The sequence below is a fragment of the Balaenoptera borealis genome (assembly GCF_965194805.1).
Source record: "Balaenoptera borealis genome assembly, chromosome: 16".
Lineage (NCBI taxonomy): Eukaryota > Metazoa > Chordata > Mammalia > Artiodactyla > Balaenopteridae > Balaenoptera > Balaenoptera borealis.
In genome coordinates this window covers 30176567-30193250 of record NC_138872.1, presented here as the reverse complement: position 1 = coordinate 30193250, position 16684 = coordinate 30176567, and the positions used below count along the sequence as shown (strand labels likewise).

At 41.4% G+C, this 16684-nt stretch overlaps 1 protein-coding gene across 2 annotated transcripts in view; it reads right to left on the bottom strand.

The window, feature by feature from the left end:
* Window positions 1-16422, bottom strand: part of PTPRA (protein tyrosine phosphatase receptor type A) — a 184872-nt gene extending 168450 nt beyond the window's left edge. For both annotated transcript variants that reach the window (XM_082359031.1, XM_082359032.1), the window contains exon 1: window positions 16115-16422. The gene's annotated coding sequence lies outside the window, so the exon portion shown is untranslated. The remainder of the gene's footprint in view (window positions 1-16114) is intronic.
* Between the last annotated feature and the right edge of the window lie 262 nt (window positions 16423-16684).

The window sequence follows — 16684 nt, the reverse complement described above, 5'->3', positions numbered from 1 at the left end:
ATTTTTTAAAAAAACTTATCAAAATTGGTGATTTTTCTGTAGCCATTTTAGTATTGAAGATGGAAGAAAAAAGCAACATTTTCAGCATATTACGCTTTCTTATTTCAAGAAAGGGAAAAATGCAACTGAAACACAAAAAAAGGTTTGTTCAGTGTATGGAGAAGGTGCTGTGACTGATCAAACATGTCAAAAGTGGTTTGCGAAGTTTCGTGCTAGAGATTTCTCCCTGGACGATGCTCCACGGTCAGGTAGACCAGTTGAAGTTGATAGCGATCAAATCGAGACATTAATTGAGAACAATCAATGTTATACCATGTGGGAGATGGCCGACATACTCAAAATATCCAAATCAAGTGTTGAAAACCATTTGGACCAGCTTGGTTATGTGAATCACTTTGATGTTTGGGTTCCACACAAGTTAAGGAAAAAAACCTTCTTGACCATATTTCCACAGGTGATTCTCTACTTAAATGTAATGAAAATGTTCCGTTCTTAAAACAAATTGTGACGGGTGATGAAACGTAGATATTGTACAATAAAGTGGAACGGAAGACATCGTGGGGCAAGCGAAATGAACCACCACCAACCACACCAAAGGCCAGTCTTCATCCAAAGAAGGTGATGTTGTGTATATGGTGAGATTGGAAGGGAGTCCTCTCTTATGAGCTCCTTCTGGAAAACCAAACGATTAATTCCAACAAGTACTGTTCCCAATTAGACCAACTGAAAGCAGCACTCGATGAAAACTGTTGGGAATTAGTCAACAGAAAATGCATAATCTTCTATCAAGATAATGCAAGACCGCATGTTTCTTTGATGACCAGGGAAAAACTGTTACAGCTTGGCTGGGAAGTTCTGATTCAACCGCTTTATTCACCAGACATTGCACCTTCAGATTTCCATTTATTTTGGTCTTTATAAAAGTCTCTGAATGGAAAAAATTTCAATTCCCTGGAAGACTGTAAAAGGCACCTGGAAGAGTTCTTTGCTCAAAAAGATAAAATGTTTGGGGAAGATGGAATTATGACGTTGCTTGAAAAATGGCAGAAGGCAGTGGAACAAAACAGTGAATACTTTGTTCAATAAAGTTCGTGGTGAAAATGAAAAATGTGTCTTCTATTTTTACTTAAAAACCAAATGGGGCTTCCCTGGTGGCGCAGTGGTTAAGAACCTGCCTGCCAATGCAGGGGACACGGGTTCGAGCCCTGGTCTGAGAAGATCCCACATGCCACGGAGCGACTAAGCCCGTGAGCCACAACTACTGAGCCTGCGTGTCTGGAACCTGTGCTCCGCAACGGGAGAGGCCGCGACGGTGAGAGGCCCGCGCACCGCGATGAAGAGTGGCCCCCGCTCGCCGCAACTGGAGAAAGCCCTCGCACAGAAATGAAGACCCAACACAGTCAAAAAAAAAAAAAAACCGAATGAACTTTCTGGCCAACCCAATAATCAATCATCCTTAACATTCTTGGTAATTTCCAAGAAACAAAGCTGAAATTTAGGGTAGCTACACAGCCCTTCGAATCATCAAAAGAAAAAGAAATGTTATATTACAGAGCCCCCAGATTTTGGTATCGATACCTGTTCATCAACAAACATGTCTGTTTACTATATGCCTAGCACTTGGCTCAATGTTCAACACCAATGTATTGAACACCTAATAGAATTAATAGACATGCTCCTCAATACATAACTGTCCTCAATAAACTAATAGGAAATTAAGACATGAAAATGAGTAAATTAAAATACATTGTGATTGGAACTTCCCTGGTGGCTCAGTGGATAACACTCTGTGCTGTCCCAATGCAGGGCGCCCGGGTTCGATCCCTGGTTAGGGAACTAGATCCCACATGCATGCTGCAACTAAGAGTTCACATGCCACAACTAAGGAGCCAGCGTGCCAAAACTAAGGAGCCCAAGTGCTGCACTAAGACCTGGTGCAGCCAAATACATAAATAAATATTTTTTTAAAAAACCAAAAAACATTGTGATCAATACTATATTTGTTATACCAACTCTAAAAGGAGGAAAAAACAATTCCTAGGAGAATTCAGGAGACTCCCGTAAGTGGGTGATACTTCAGCAGGGTCTAGAAGACTACGTAGTAGTACGGTTACTTAAGTTTTTGTTTATTTAATGAATTCAGTTTCAAAGAGAAAGATAAACTAAATCGTATAGGTACAGTCTTTGGCAATTACAGTGAAGGCTGCAAACTGGTAGCACACTGTGTTATAAAAATATTGAATATGAACTCCTTTAGATAGGCCATGGAAACTCCAGTATGACATATGACCCAAGAGATCTACCTCTCTCATTCATATAAGCTGCCCAGCTTCCAAAGACATATTTGAGTTTGCATCCCCTGACAAACTTAATGCCAAAGATAAGGGAGATGGAAAGAAGAGAGGAGAAGAAAAAGACGTCTTAAAAACCTTATGAGTTTTCAAGCCATTACACGGGCTTACAGTTTCTTGTTTAAATGTATTTTCCAGCTTGGGAATCAGAAAACTTACAAAACTAGAAAATGAACAGGAAAAAGAAGGAAATAATAAAAAGACAGCTTTAGATGCTGAGTGAGGTTATAGGCTCACTGAAGAACTAAGGGAACTCACCTGCTGCCACCAAACTCAAAGTGCAAGTAATATGAATCCATGCCTCAGCAAAATTACATATTACTATACATCCTGGACCACCAAGATCCTTCTAAAACCATTAATCTGCTCGTGTCGATGTATGGATTATTATCTAAGTGTCTGGATTATCACATAATATGATTAAGTGACTTGATAGAAATAGCACAAGGATCTATACCTAGATCAGAATTGAGACAGTCAGTAAGGTAATGCTCATTGGAGGAGCTGATCCCTACCTAAGAAATTATAATGCAAGGTAAAAAAGAGGGAGATGGGCAGTCCAAAAGACAGAGGGTCTGAAAGAGCACAGCACAGTCAAGGATATGGGGGAAAGGTAAGGCTAAAAGGTTAAGAGGGGTTGGTCGCAAAAACTTGCTCTGATAAGGAGTTTGGATTTTATCCAGAGGATTTTAAACTGGGGAGTGCTATGATTATTAGATAGGGAAGTCAAAAAGATCACTCTTGGCAGCAGTGTGATACATGACCTGGAATAAAGAAATAATAATGGGTAGACAACTAGGGAATCTGCAGCAGTCATCTAAATGAGAAGAAACCAGAACTAAGGGACAGAAGAGGTGGGGGAAAGCAGGCAAATTTGAGAAATATTAAAAGTAAAACAGATGGGAATGCATCACCAACCAGAAGAACAGTGTCATCCAAATTTCTGGTTTGGGTTACAGGGTTTTGTCATTCATCAAGACAGAGAATACAAAGGTAACACATTTAAAGGGAAGATGAGGTCAGTTCTGAGCCTGTTACAGGTGCCTGGGAAACAGTCCAATGAAGACGACCAGTAGGTTGCTGGCTATCATCCAGTGCGAGGACGAATTTTCTCCTAATTAGCAAGGAGCTGGCAGCCGAAACCCTGGGCATAGGCATGTGCTTCCAGGAACAATGCGTAGGATGAAACACAAGAGGGCTAAGGATGTACTCTTTGGTAAGTCAAAGAGTGGTCACAGAAGAGAGGCCTAAGGGAACTGAGGAGTGGCCAGAAAGGTAGAGAAAAACCAAGAAAGTGTGTCACAGAACTCCAGGGAAGATGGTTCAGGAAGCAAATGTTGTACAGTTTATCCCATTTACTCGATTCTTCTCCCTCTCTCTTCCCTCTCCCATCCTTGCCACATTTCCCCCACTGAAACCCCAGGAAGATAAAAGTTACTCTGTGATCAGTTATGCAGCTACACTGTATCCTGACCAACTACTACAGAGGAAAGACAAAAATCAAGGTCATTATAATATTTCCTAACATTTGCTGAAAGTTTACTACATGCTAAGAACTCTGCTAAGCACTTGGGGTGAACTATCTAATCCTTAAAACAAACATGCAGTAAAAGAGTACTACTGTTGAACCCATTTATTAGGTGAAGAAACAGTCTCAGAAGGGTTAAGTATTAATACTTTGCCCATGTTCACAAAGCATGGCAGGTATGGGGTATGAACTCTAGTCACTTCCAACTCCCCAAATTAAAATAACTATAAAGCCTCACAAAGAAAATATGAAAGAAATACAAAATCCAATCTGGGGACTTCCCTGGCAGTCCAGCGGCTAAGACTCCATGCTTCCAATGCAGGCGGTGTGGGTGTAATCCCTGGTCGGGGAACTAAGATTTCCACATGCCATGCAACATGGCCAGGGGGCGGAGGGGGGAGGAACTAATCTGATTCAAGGACTGGCAGTGTTTGACAGACTGACAGTATAAATGTATTTTAAATATCTAAGAAAATTTAATTCACTAACAAAGGGGTATGAAGGAATTTAATCAGTTAAGCTTGAATTAACACTAATTAAAGAGCAAGTGAAAGTTATCGTTCTTATTTCTGTGCATAAATTACAATGCTTACAAGTACAATTAACAAGACTAAAGAAAAACTAGGTTTTTTAATTTGCCACTTAAATAAATTGAACATTAATTTGAAACCCAAGTAATTTTTAGTCCTTTTCATGAACAAAAGCCCCACTCAGACATTACAAAACACACATAACTGAACTGCTCTGTTAACCACTACTTGCTCGACAACAGCCTTCTTCAAAGTAGAACTTCTGAAAGCTAAGTGCAAGTGAATAAGCAGGAAATGTTAGTTGAAATGTCAAACTTAAGTAACTCTCACAGTATACCGGCATGACTCTTTCTGGAAGGTTTCACAAGTACTGTTCATAATGCCTAGGGATGCCTCTGAGAAGGGAAACTTGGAAAATGAGGGAGACAGAATTACCTTTTTTACTGTATATTTTTAGTACTAATATTTGAATATTTTAACATGTACATGTACCATTCAAATGCATACATGATTTTAAATGAAGCAAATTTAAAAATATATACACTGATTAACAAACATATAGCCATTATTTTTTCCATTTTCTAAAAAGATGTTTTTTCAAATTTACCTTCTCCTTCCCACCACAGTCAGTCACTATTGAGAATCACTGCCTCAGAGGTTCACAACTGCTACCAACAGCACTATTGCTAACTGGGTACAAAGTATAGGAAGAAAAAGGATCTTCTATCACTTCCACCAACTAGTAGCAAGATTCTGGGCCAGGCTAACTCCCCAGAATGGAGAAACAGAGAAACACCAGTTGGAAGTCACTGTATATTCAGCCCCTGTTAACAAAGTAAGCAGGTCCAGGTGGGAAGTAAGGTGCACTGGAGAGCAGTGGTCTCACAGACAGCAGCAGAAGCACTGATTCAGGAACTGGCCTCATTCCTTGAAAGGTGGGTAAAGCCTTCAAATCAATGGAGACATGGAAAGGGGCACCAGAACAGAAGCATTCCTGTGAAAGCTCTCCCCCACACTTCCCCACCTTTCCTTTTAGAGGAACACTGGAAATCCTGGAACTATTCCATATACTGATGTACTGCTGATACACCAAATGGAAGACATTCTCTTTATTAATGGGGTACTAATGCGTTTATACTATTGCATTAAGCCACCTGTCAACCAATGTTTGAAAACTAATTGATGGTTATTTGTCAATCAATATTTGAAAACTCTTGAACAATTTATAGCAGCCGGGTTTTAACTTCTCCCCACATACAAAAGCTCAGTTCACTTTCAAAAAAGCCAAAAATGTGGAACCCTACTAATGCTTCTACTGCTTAAATCATGCTTATCCACATATCTCCATCCCCTATGCCAAACCAGTCCAGAACACCATCAACCCTGGCCAAAAATGCTCTAACAATCACGAAATTAGTCTCTATGCTCTGTCCAGTTCATTCTCCACAGTAATGACAATCAAATTTTTTGACTGCACACCAGCCAATCAATCAACACGCACATCCCCAACATGTGTTCACCAATAAATATGACAAAGATACTAATATATAAAAATACCACAAAAACAGTCATTCATTTCCAAATGTAATAATGATTGCAATAATGGTTTTCATATGGGAAAATATAAAAACCATTACTGCTATCACTAAGATGTTAATACTAACCTTGTTTTAAAAATATTTAGTGTGATCCATATGATCAAATATTTCTTATTATGCTTGGAAAATCTCATTTTAATACTTTGTGACAAAGCAATCTGAAAGTCTGGTTTCAAATCAATACTTGGTTTTAATGGCTATCATAGTCCAAAAGAAATAGGGGTCCAAAAGGAAGAAGCACTACGGTTGTGCTTACTAAAAAGTGGTATTTCTTTTTCCAACCCCATCCAATTATACAAACATTTCCCTTCAAATTTGGCTAGCAAATGTCTATCTTCCTTTGAAAAGGAAACGACTCTTGAAATTACTCTTGAAAACTAGTCAGAAGATTTTACTTTTTAAATTTCTAACAAATGGATGTGAAACCCACTAAAACTAAGAGCAAGAGTAACTCTATAATAAACCCTTATATACCTATTATCCAGCTTCAATGATTATCAGTAATGGTAAATAACCTACAACCCTCAGACACAATGAATTATCTTAGAGCAAATTCCAGACATCCTATCATTTCATCCATAAATACTTCAGTACATATCTCCAAGAAAAAAAAGAGTTTTTTCTTTTAATATAACTATAATACTATTATCATATCTTTAAAAAATTAAAACAATTGTTTAAAAATCATCTAATATATTAAGTGGTATTCAAATTACTCCCAATTGTCTCATAAATACCTTTTTACAGTTGATTTGTATGACACAGGATCTAATCAAGGTCTACACATTACATTTAGTTAATATGTCTCAAGTCTTTTCTAACATGTAATAGTTGCTCCACTTTTTTTCTTGCCATTTATTTGAAGTAACTGGGTTCATTTGTCTTACTGGATTTCTCACATTCTGAATTTTCTAATTACATTCTATAAGTTGATTGTTAGATCTAGATGCTTAATTAGAGTCAGGTTTGATTTGATTTGGGTAGGGAAAGACTATTTCATGAATGGTGTTATATTTTTCCTATTGTACCGCATGAGAGGAACATAAAGTTTGGTTGTACCCATTTTAGAGATGTTATGACTGATTAGAAGATTGTCATTCTGATTCTTCTATTATAAAGTTCCCTACTGGTTTTAATAGCAACTGATGATCAATGTCTAGGTCTTTTATTTCATTAGATCATCTGGAAATTTTTTTGGAAATACATTTGGAGATGTTTATCAGGTAAGAAATTTATGTTTCCAAGTTTTTCATGTGTAAAAATATGAGAGTTTTTATAGATGCAACAAAATCACAATGAGCTCATGAGTCACTGGGGAAATGCAAATCAAAACTACAATGAACTATCACTTCATACCACTAAGATAGCTACAGTCAAAAAGACAGCATAACAAATATTGGTGAGGATGTGTGGAAACTGGAACCCTTGTGCATTGCTGCTGGGAATGTAAAATGGCGCAAGTGCTTTACAAAATAGTTTGCCAATTCCTCTAAAGTTAAACAGACCCATTTAACCCAGCAATTCCACTCTATATCCAAGAGAAATGAAAACGTATGCCCGCACATGTACTTGTGCATGAATGCTCACAGCAGCATTAATCGTAATAGCCAAAAAGTGGAAACAACTCAAAAATTCACTAACTGATGAATAGATAAACAATATATCTATACAATGGATTATTTATTCAGCTATAAAAAGGAATGAATGAATTCATGCTACAACATGAATGAACTCCCCAAAACATTATGCTAATTAAGTCAGTCAACAAAGGCCACATTTTATATGATTCCATTTATATAAAATGTCCAGAATAGGCAAACAGAAAGACTAGGGGCTGCCAGAGGCTGGAGGGAGGGTGGGATGGGGAGTGAAGGTAATGGGTGCAGGGTTTCTCCTTGGTGTGATGAAAATGTTCTGAAATTAGATAATGGTGATGGTTGCACAACTCCACAAATACACTAAAAATCACTGACTGTACACTTTAAAAGGCTGAATTTTATAGTATGTAAATTATATCATGATAAAGCTTTTTTTTTAAATTACAAGGAAAATGCTATCCCATAGCATACTTGTAAGAAAAAAGACGTTACTTTCTCATTCACTGTTAAAATAATGTCTTTACTTGAAGAGACAGATTAAGGATATTAACTTCTCAAATAATGTTAGCTAGATAGCCATTTATCACAGAAAAAGTAGGCTTTTTTTTTTTTTTGGTAAAAGTAAAATGTATAACATCAACAACTCCACCACAAGATAGTCAACAAGATAACCTGCCTCAATAGTTCATGAAGAGGCAATGAACGCATTTCATTTTTCATTCAAGTGGCTGTTCTGTTTACATTTAGACAACTTTTTCATACAGCAATGTTATGAAGGCAGTCATTTACTATTAAGAATGTCTTCTCCAGTATAACTTTCTCCAGTAGCTCACAAAAGAAGTGATTTTTCTTGGATTTCTTTTAATAAAGAGAATCTAGCAAATACTAAGGCATGCTAGAAGCTTCTATACTTTTAAAACTATGTAGCAAACCTCCAACACTGAAAATTTTATTCTAATATTGCTTGTTCAAATCTTCAGCAACATTTACTACATCTTACAAGAGTATATGCAAACAAAATTTAGTCTTAGCTTCTTGATATATTATTTTCCATACACTATATCAGCCTTTTTGCGGGTGCAGGTAGTGCGGACAGGAGAACCTGCCAATGGTATGTGCCTTTTGCTCATTTATAAGAACAGAAAACCTTGAAATAGATACTTTAATCATTAGGTTAGTAAAATTATGTACAGCATCTGATTGAATAGCCTATGCCTTTTTTTCTTTTTTTTTCTTTTCTTTTTGGCTGCACCGCATGGCTTGGGGGGATCTTAGTTCCCCCACTAGGGATTGAACCTGGGCCACGGCAGTGAAAGCGCTGAGTCCTAACCACTGGACCGCCAGGGAACTCCCCAGGCTATGACTTTAAACATCATTGGGGGGAAAAAACATGCAGAGCTTCTCTTTATGCTCCAGATGCTTAGTTTTCAAATGTCTTGTCACTAGTGATAGCCTCATATTTTACTATTTAATATCTCAGGTTCCACATAATCTTAAAACAAGATTCCTATAATGACAGAGGATGTAAGTCTATGTTTCAAATAGAGTTCTTGATACTTTCCAATGTAATACGAGTTGACTTATTTAATCTGACCCAATAGCTCACTGAGCGGGGACTTCCCTGGTGGTCCAGTGGTTAAGACTCCGAGCTCCCAATGCAGGGAGCCCAGGTCCGATCCCTGGTCACAGAACTAGATCCCACGTGCATGGTGCAACTAAGATCAGGCGCAGCCAAATAAATAAATAAATACTAAAAAAAAACCAAAACTGCTCACCAGGACTTCATAATAGGAGCTAGACAAGGGTCAGCTCTGCCATTTTGTTTGTTTGTTTCCTTGTGCTTGCGTTATTAATATTTTCTTCAATCACTGGTTTCTTTGCAGGGATCTTTTTAAGCCGCTTCTTCATTTTGTGAAGGTTAGTTTAATGAAAACTGAATAATATAAACTGTTATCAATATGTTGCAATACACTGAAAGCAAATGTATGTATACAGGGACTTCCCTGGTGGTCCAGTGGCTAAGACTCCGTGCTCCCAATGCAGGGGGCCTGGGTTCGATCCCTGGTAGATCCCACATGCTGCAACTAAGAGTTCACATGCCGCAACTAAAGATCCCGCATGCCGCAACAAAGACCTCTCGTGCCACAACTAAGACCCAGCTCTGCCAAATAAACAAAAAATTTTTTAAAAATGTATATATACAGCTGTGCTTGCTTACTGCAGAACTCCCCTCTCTTACTTCTGGACACCCAAACACTGTTTGACCTACAGACCCAAGAAGATGCCAGTGACAGTCCCTAAATGTAATGTTTTATCATTTTTTAGATAAAAATAATAAAAAGTTCAGCATCCCAGCATCTTATCCACCTCACTTGGAAAACTACTGCTCTGGATTGCAGCCACAGTGAACTTTTCACAACTGCAAATCAGATCAGTTCACTCCTCTTTGAAATCCTTCAATGGCTTAGCTCTGCCTTCACGATAAAGTCCAAAATCTTTGCATGGTGTATAAGGCCCTCAACTCTGGCCCCTGCTTCTCTCTAGTCCAGTGGTTCTCAACCCTGGCTGCATATTAGAATCACCTAGGGAATTAAAAAATATATATACATATATATATACCTAAGGTACCCAACCCCTTCCTAGCTCAGGGTCTCTGTGTTGTTTAAACTGCAAGCATTGTTGAACTTCTCTGGCGTTCCCAAGACATCTTACTCTTCCCCTTTGATCACATCTATAATTACCATAAGGTGATTAATGTCTGCCTTCTGCATTAGCCCATAAGGACAGACATCACATCCATGTTACTCTGGAGTATCCCTAACTACCAGCACAATGTCTGGTATTTTCTACTGAACAGCACCCAATTTTCTATTTCATACCAGTATGATCTTATTCTAAATTTCCACAATATTTCTGTCCTATCAACCATGTCTTTCTTCAAAAAAAAGTTGACTTTAGCTACATAACACTTGGATATGATATATAACACAGCACCGTACTTCATTCAAAATCTAAATGAGCTACTAAAACTCATTTAGTAGCTCATTTAGATTTTTTTCTAAAGTTTTTCTAAAGAAGCGTAAATTAAACCTAACTCAAAGTACTACTACATTTCTTTTAAATTAACAAAATCAAATATTAGGTTTTTTTAAATTTATTTTATTTTCAGCTGCGTTGGGTCTTCGTTGCTGCGTGTGGGCTTTCTCTAGTTGCAGCAAGCGGAGGCTACTCTTCATTGCGGTGCACAGGCTTCTCACTGTGGTGGCTTCTCTTGTTGCACAGCACGGGCTCTAGGCGTGCGGGCTTCAGTAGTTGTGGCACACGGCTCTCAGTAGTTACGGCGCACGGGTTTAGTTGCTCCACAGCATGTGGGATCTTCCTGGACCAGGGCTCGAACCCATGTCCCCTGCATTGGCAGGCAGATTCTTAACCACTGCACTACCAGGGAAGCCCAAATATTAAGTTTTGTTTGTAATAGCATTGGCTGTATTGTCAGGAAATAGGGCCACAAAAATTGCTGATGATGTTGTAAACTAGTTCAACCTTTCTAGATAGCAATTCGGCACTGAAACCATATTCTGATGCAGTGAACCCATTTTAGGGGCAAGAGTGCAAGAAAATAAGCCAAAAGAAGTATTTGAACAAGGGTGCTCAGAAGTACCATTTATAATAGTAAAAAGGAGAGAGAAAAAGAAAATAAAAAACGATCGCACAAACTACGGCTATCAATGCATAGAATACTATTCTGTGATTTAAAATGATAGACAAAATGAGTAAATATAAAATATTTGATGTTATTCAAGAATACAAAAATCATATGCTGTCTGTACTTTACTTGCCATGTACATATAAAAGGTTATAACTATTAAAAAAAAATCTATGCCTATACACTGACACAAATGGATGTGAATTTAAAGTAAATACAATTTCACATTTAATGGATTCTCTTTTCTACAGAGAATATACTAAAACAAATTTTAACATTGGGTTATTTGAGGGTTTGTTGCTCAATTGTATTGTTAGTGTTATATTATTGCTATTTTTGTTGTACTCAGACTCACTAAAAAAATTTCTTCAAATTTGTCATTTGGGAACATTTATTAGTTATTACATTAGAAGTAAAAAGACAAGATTGTATATTTGGCCAGATTCCTGCTTATAACTTAAGCTTCACCTGCACCTCATTTTTCCCACATGAAAGTGAAGAAAAACAATGCAACAATGTTTACAAACTGACTCTGAGAACCTCCAGTGAAAGATGCTGGGCAAATACAAATATCAGAGCCGCTTAAAAAAACAACCACCACCCACTGTCTTCCACAAGTCACTTTATCCTTCTGAGACTCAATGTCTCCTTCTGCAGATAGAAAGAAATAGGCTAGAATCCCATGAGGGGAGGAGGTTAGGTGAGGGGAAAGCATCTGAAAAAGCAGTCTATCTGAAAAAGCATCCCAGGCTACCCTGATACATACTCTGATGAAGATCTGTTTGAGGTCCACTCACATTTTTGGAAAGAGGATAAGTTAGTACAACCCCCTCCAAGGGGTGGTAATTTGGCTACATGTCTACAAATTTAAAATGCACAAGTATCCTTTGACCCAGTAATTCCACTTCTAAAAATATACAATTCAGATAATTTTACACATGAGCTCATAACAAAGTATGTAGAAGGATATTCATTATAATGCCGTAATAGAAAAACCTGGAAACAACTTAAATGTTGTTTAATCCAAAAACTAGTTACAAATAATGGTGCAGCCAAACAATGAAATAAGTAAAAGAATATCAATAAAATAAAAAGAATAAATAGCTCTATATGTACTAATATGTAATGATTTCCTAAGTTAAGTAATGATTTTCCTATGTTAAGTAAAAAAGAGCAAGATATGGGAATTCCCTGGCAGTCTAGTGGTAAGGACTCTGTGCTTTCACTGCAGAGGGCCCAGGTTTGATCCCTGGTCAGGGAACTAAGATCCCACAAGCCAAGCCGAACAGCAGTGAAAAAAAAAAGAGCAAGATGTGACTGGTATGTACCATGGGGTAGGAGTATGGATAGGCAGATAAATGTTTATACAGCAAGAGTGTCTATGTAAAGCCACAGAAACTGGAAACTTCAACCATCTCAGGGGAGGTCAGGGTAGAAGGGAGGCATTTCTCTATACATACGTTTTCATATTGCTGGAATTTTTTCTCATAAGTATGACCTGTTCCCAAAACTCAGCAGTATTCTCTTTAGGCCTCACTCTGGGTCTAAGAGGCTGTGATTCTGCCTCTGTGAAGCCTCACCATTGCCTCCTAAATTGGAGGGGTATTAACATCTGGCCCCACACTGCCCCTGAATGACCTTTTGAAAGCCTGGTCTGCCCAAGTCCCTGACCTCCTTTATCTTTTGTTTTTTAAATTTATTTTATTTTGTTTATTTTTATTTTTGGCTGCCTTGGGTCTTTGCTGCTGTGTGCGGGATTTCTCTAGTCGTGGCGAGCGGGGGCTACTCTTCGTTGCGGTGCGCGGGCTTCTCATTGCAGTGGCTTCTCTTGTTGTGGAGCACGGGCTCTAGGTGCACCGGCTTCAGTAGTTGTGGCACGCAGGCTCAGTAGTTGTGGCTCGCGGGCTCTAGAGCACAGGCTCAGTAGTTGTGGTACACGGGCTTAGTTGCACTACGGCATGTGGGATCTTCCCGGACCAGGGCTCGAGCCCATGTGCCCTGCATTGGCAGGCGGATTCTTAACCTCTGCACCACCAGGGAAGTCCCCCTGACCTCCTTTAAAATCCCCCTTTAAAGTCTCCACTGCCCAAACTCTAACACAGCACTTACAGCCCTTCAAGCCAACCTAATCTCATCTCCCACCCTTCTTCCCTCTACTCAATCCAACTACGTTTAACCTCTCCCTGCTCCCCAAGGACAATGGGTTCCTTCCACCTCCAAGCCTGCCTGTGCTGCTCCTTCTTTCCTGTATCCTGTCCACCATACATAAACTCCTATCTATCCTTCATGACCCAAAGGCTCCCTTCCAGTCAAGTTTTCTCAGACCACCCACGGAGGGAATGCTGTCTATACAGCCAGGCAGATACTCTGTAACTAGACTGCCAAGATTCAAATCCTGACTATTCCCTCATCTGCACACTGTATGGGCTCAGTTTCCACCCTTGTCTAGTAAGAATTAGCCACCACATGATGGTAGAAAGGATTATATAAGATAATTCATGGAAAGCATTTATTACCTAGCCTGACACAAGGCAAATAAAAGGTATTATTACACTCTCATAGTACCTGTGATATAAGTATTTGTATCCACTTGTCCTGCATTAAGCTGTGAGCCCCTCAAAGGTAAAGATGTGACTTCCCCACTTTTATCCTGTATGCCAAGCACTTCGCCTGGCAAACAGAATACATGTGAATGTAGTTCAGTCAGAGGACTGGCTTTTCTGGTTTCCGAATTTCACCTAGGTGGTAAATTAGTGTCTAAAAGGTACCCAGTGAACAGCCTCCTAGATTGTACCCTGCCTTACAGTACGCACATAGCCAGGCCACTTCAGGCAGGCAGAGGTGAAAAAGAGATGGTGGGGCTTTTAGCCTTTCAGAGACAGTTGAGCAGATTGAAGGCCAGTGGGATATGAGACCTGCCAGTTTCTGCCTGTTGATTACTTATGGGGGCCGGATAGGATGGACATGAAGAGATGAGGAATCAAGATACTAAAAGTCATAAGTGTGCACGCCAAGCAGGAAACACTCAGGAAAGATCCTCTCAGGGGACTTCCCTGGTGGCGCAGTGGTTAAGAATCTGCCTGCCAATACAGGAGACACAGTTTTGATCCCTGGTCCGGGAAGATCCCACATGCCGCGGAGCAACTAAGCCCGTGCGCCACAACTACTGAGCTTGCGCTCTAGAGCCTGCGAGCCACAACTGCTGAGCCCATACACCGCAACTACTGAAGCCCATGCACTCTAGGGCCCATGCTCCGCAACAAGAAGGCACGGCAATGAGAAGCCCGTGCACCGCAACAAAGAGTAGCCCCACTTGCTGCAACTAGAGAAAGCCCATGCACAGCAACGAAGACCCAACGCAGCCAAAGAAAGAAAAAAGACTCCATTGAATTAAAAAAAAAAAAAAAGATTTTCTCAGGAAGTGGGTACCTGGAAGTAAACATAAGTGGAAGAGATGGGACAATAAGACAATCGGGAAGAAGAAACCTCTCAATATGGACGATGAACAGTTGAACAAGACACAGGTCCTGCCCTCATCAAGCTTCTCAAATGAGAAGGGCTTTAAAGGAAGAGGTGGAGGTTGGCAGATAAAGGTGGGGAGGAAAGAGGATCACACAAGCAAAAAAGAGGCAGTCAAGCAATTCTGATTGGCCAGAGAGGGGGATAAAAGGAAGGAGAATTGAAGGATTCAGCTAAAAGTAAAAGAGTAAGTTGAAGCAAGACTGTCAAGTGCCCTGTAGGACCTGTTAAGGCATTTTGGGCTTCATTCACCCTATGGGTAAAGGAAAGCGAGGGAGTTTTAAATAAACAACTGACAGCACCAGATCTGTGTTTTGTAAAGGAGTGGTCGGGCAGGAAGATGTTCGCCCATCTTCCACCGCCAGTCCTCTCCTTGCCCACCATCTTCTGGTTCTAGAGCTGCCTTAACAGCAAGCAGGTGGCAAGAGAAGAGATCTTCCGGGAGATGTGACTGGTTCTAGAGCAGGGATCCCTACCCTGGGCAAAGGCTTCTGAAGGCATTCACCCTCTTAGAGAGGTTTTAAACATTCCTATTTTCCTGTCTTACAAACATCATTCACTGACCTCAAAAAAAAAACAAACAAACCCTCAACATTGGGCTCAGCTCTGCCATTATTATTTTTATCTTCAGGAAATACAATTAGGAACTAATTTTTCAAAAAACGGTATTCTTTGTGTTATTCACCAAAAGTAAAAAAAAAAAGGAGGGGACCTGCATTCCCAATTGGCTCATTTTAAATTCTGGGCAGCACTGAGCCCCTGCTTCCCTTCCTAAGAGGCCTCAACTGTAGGGAGTGGACGGTAAAGAGAGGGGCCCGGGGAAGAAAAGTTGGTCACTGCAAGAGCAAATTTTCTCGTGCCAGGAGTTCTCCTCTTTCTTCCCATTAAATGGACCTGAGCAAATTCTGTTCTCACTGTCCAAATTTCTTCTTTCAGAATGAACTATGGCAGCGCCCCGGCCCGACCCCAGGAGGACACACGCAAAGTTCCTGGGCAGTAGAGAGGGGTCGGCGCCCGGGCCGGCGCGTTTCCGGGGACACCCCCCACCCCACCCCACCCCACCCACACACGGACAGCGTTTCCGGGGACACCCCCCACCACAGACACAGACACACACACACACGGAAAGCGCAAGGATGTGGGATCCCTGGAGAAAGCGGATGGATCCGGCCCGGAAAAGATGGATTTGGGATCGGGCCGGGGACCCCTCCCACCCGCTCCCGGGAGCCGCCCCCCCTCCAACCTCCGGAGCCCGCCTGGGCGGCGGCAGCCGCAAACACTCACCGAGTCCGGCGTTGGGCGGGACCGCTGGGGACGAGGACGGCGGCTCCGCCTCTGTGCCGCGGCGGCGTCTCGGCCCGCCACACGCCCTCAGGGCCGCCGCCCGGCCCACGGCTCGGAGCCCCGCGGCGGCGGCGGCGGCCTCGCCTCCATGGCGAGGGGAAGCGGCTGAGGGGCAGCGGCTGAGAGGCTACCGGGCGGGCGGCAGTGATGGCGGCGGCAGCCTCGGGTCCGAGGTGGAACGCGCGCGCGCGCGTCTCTGTCAGCACCGCACTCGCCGCAGCCTCACTCCCGACCCGGCCTTGGCTGTAAAGAGCCTCCTCATTGGTGGTTCAGAGACGGGCGCTGGTTGGCCCAGACAGAACGGGCGTCTCCTGGCTCTCCTGGGCCCCGCCCTTGCGCGCCTCCGAGCTCTAGCTCGCCTGCCAATCTGGGGCGCAAGGCCGGGTCTCACTGTCACCGTCTCACTGATGGCCCGGGAGATGTGCGCCCCACGGCAGCGCACATGACCCTGGGAGCACCGGCCGACCGTGCACCAACACCTTCCGCCTCTCTACTGTCCCACCTCCCTGG